Source organism: Orycteropus afer, unplaced genomic scaffold (genome assembly GCF_000298275.1).
Source record: "Orycteropus afer afer isolate SDZICR_OR568_19922 unplaced genomic scaffold, OryAfe1.0 scaffold00674, whole genome shotgun sequence".
Taxonomy (NCBI): domain Eukaryota; kingdom Metazoa; phylum Chordata; class Mammalia; order Tubulidentata; family Orycteropodidae; genus Orycteropus; species Orycteropus afer.
The window spans coordinates 1109329-1112770 of NW_006922261.1; positions in this window are offsets into that span (position 1 = coordinate 1109329).

Consider the following 3442-nt stretch of genomic DNA (forward strand, 5'->3'; position numbering starts at 1 on the left):
TGTTATGTTATGGGGATTGCAATCAATGTCGTGAGACAAAATGTGTACAAACTGTTGTATGGGCAATGATTTTGCTCTGAAAACTTTCATCCAAATCACAATTAAAAATACTGTTAAAACAATTTAATCCTTACCACAAGTTTATGAGGTAGGCGTTATTTTCCTGTTTTCTAGACAAAGAAATAAAGGGCTCCAGAAGGAGAGATTAATAGCCCAAGAAAATATAGCAAGTAAGTGATGGAGTTATCATTCAAACAGGTATCTGGAACTCCAAAGGCCATGTGCTATCCATTAAAATATGTTGTCTGATTCACTGGCAAGCACCATTTTCCTTTCCCTTTACTTACTTTTCCACCCATGTTTCTGGATAGGAAAATAAATGTGGCAAATTGGCTTTGGAAAAGCCAGCATGGGAATGTGGAAACACCTGGTTATAATTTGGTAACCCCATATATGCTTGGAGTGTTTGTAGAAGTGATTCATAGCAGGACTGGTTCTAATATGATTTTAAGCCTGCCTAGCCTGAGGAGCTCAGAAGGCTCTCTTACCAGCAACGTTCCATGTGGCCCAATGGGGCCATATTAAAAGGTACCAGGTAGAAGAGAGAGCTTGGTAGGAGTGAGAGAACAGTCCTGCTGAGTTCTCAGCAGTGTTTAGACATATGTAAGATGCTCTCCTGCAACGGCCATTGAAGATGTTGAGGCTCTAGCATAGAATTATGTGGTTTATAAATACATTTGTTTCAAGTGTTTCACCTCTGATGGTTACTAATGGATATGCTAATTCTAATCAGAACAGGATTTTTAAAAGAAGAAAAATATCAGGATTCATTTAATGTTTTGCACTGGAAAGATGACAATATTTCTTTCAAGTGAGATAGAAACCAAAATATTTCAGTTGTTCCTGTGACACTAATGAATCACAGACATGGTGAGCTTGCCAAAGACACAGAAGCAAACTATATTCTTTGTTGTGCCTGAAGACTGTCAGGATAGAAGTAGATCTTCATGCAGGTGTAAAAATGGGGTGAGTGCAGCGTCTGACCTCCTCTAACTTTACAAGGTGGGAGGAGGATGAAGATCAACATCAACAGTCCAAGGCCAATTCCTATGAGGAAGACATCAGATATTCCACCACACTCCAACTTTTTTTTTTTTTTTTTTACCAATTCTGACACCAATATCCCTCCCATGGCATTCCCTACTTCTCTGCTGGGTTCTATAATTAATTACAATGGCCACACATGACTCACAGACAATACTTACAGTTATGGAGTTTATCAGGGAAGTAACAGGTTACAGTTCAGGATTAGGAACAACTCAGGTTTCAGTTTTTCTATCAGGACAGCCTCTTCTCAGCAGTGCCTGCAGGGATGCCTCTTTCTGACCCTCAGCCTCTCAGCCTTGTGACCCTTTGGCCTCTTCCCTCTTTGGGTAAGTGTTTAAAAGCTCTTTTAGCTCTTCTGATAAGTGCCTAGAGGCATCCCACTCTGCCAGTGAGCCTTGGCCTGAAGGCACTTATCTTTCTTGCTCTGTGAGTCAGAAGCCCACTGTGCTATCTCCTGCTGGATCTCCTGTGATTCTTGTGGTTCTGCTGCCACCATTTCTCTGCCACTTCTTCTTGCCATCTCTTGCCATTTCAGCAAAGTGTTTTAGCTCTCTGTCTGTTTCCTGGGTTGTGGAGGTCCAGTGCAGAGATCTCGGGTCCAAAGGATGTACTCTACTTTTGGCTCTTCTTTCTTTCTTTCTTTTATTTTATTTTACTGTGATTTGGGTGAAAGTTTACAGAGCATATTCATGTTCCATACAGTTCACATATACTTTGAATCATGACATTGACTGCAATCTCCCACAATGCAACAGCCCTCTTCCCTTTTCCTCCCCATAGCCACCTCTTCCCTGTATCCTTCTCTCCTCCCATGCACTAAAACTGGACATTTTCACATGAATATTAGAGTACGTATTGTCCAGAGTAGTATTAATTTCCTTTACTGTCTTTTTATAACCCATGATATGATGGATATATTTCAATATTCCATAAGCTCTCCAGTTTTCCACTTAATATCTGCTTTCTTAGGACTACTTGAATATAATTACCTTTATAATAGTGTTTTATTATTATTATTTAAATAACCAAACTCACTGCCATCAAGTCGATCCTGACTCATAGCAACCCCCACTGGCTTTCCAGGCAGTAAATCTTTACCGAAGTATATTGCCCCATCTTCCTTTCATTGATCGGCTGGTGGGTTTGAACCACCAACCTTCTGGTTAGCAGTTAAATAAATGCCTTAGGCACTATGCCACCAGAGTGCTAGTGTTTTCTTTTTGAAGTCATGTTTCACATAGAAAATACACTAAGTATATGTATGTGTTATTTAAATCATTTCAACAAAGTAAGTAACATGCAGTAAATACAAAGTTAGAAGTGAGGCTGAAGTACAAATGCTGCTGTCCAGATGGTCTGAGCTTACTCATTAGCTAAATGACCCTCTCCTCAACACAAGCTCCATAGTATACAACATTCAAATTTGTATCTCAACAGAACTATTTATCGTGACTCTTCAGGGGTCATAAATAGCTGAGAAAGCTAATGTCAAATCCTTGAATGTCAAGAGTCTACTATATTATCCCACACACAAATGTTTATTTGTTGGTGTTGTTTGGTGCCATTAAGTCGGTTTCGATTCATAGTGACCCTATGTACAAGAATGAAACACTGCCAGGTCCTGCGCCATCTCACAATCGTGAGCCCACTATTGCAGCCGTTGTGTCAATCTATCGCATTGAGAGTCTTCTCCTTTTTCACTGACCCTTTACTTTACCAAACAGGATATCCTTCTCCAGAGACTGGTTCCTCCTGATAACATGACAAAAGTACAAGAGGCAAAGTCTGGCCATTCTTACTTCTAAGAAGAATGCTGACTACTTCTTTCAAGACAGATTTGTTCATTCTTCTGAAAGCCCATAGTATACTCAACATTCTTCACAAACACCACAATTCAAGTGAATCAATTCTTCTGTGGTCTTATTCACTGTTCAGCTTTCACATGCGTATTATTGTTGTTGTTATGTGCTTTCAAATTAGACCTGACTCATAGAGACCCCTCCTTGGGTTTCCGAGGCAGTATCACTACGGAGGTAGATTGCCCAAACTTCCTTCTGAGGAATGGCTGGTGAGTTTGAACTGCCAGACTTCTGGTTAGCAGTCAAGTGCCTTAGCCGCTACCCTACCAGAGCTCCGCTTACATGCATATTAGGCTACTGAAAAGATAATGGCTTGGGTCAGGCACAGCTCAATCTTCCAGGTGACATCTTTGCTTTTAAACACTTTAAAGAGGTCTTTGCAAGAGATGTGCCCCATGCAATACATAGTTTGATTTACTGCTGCTTCTAAGTAAAATGAAATCCTTGACAACTTCAAACTTTTCTCCATTTATCAT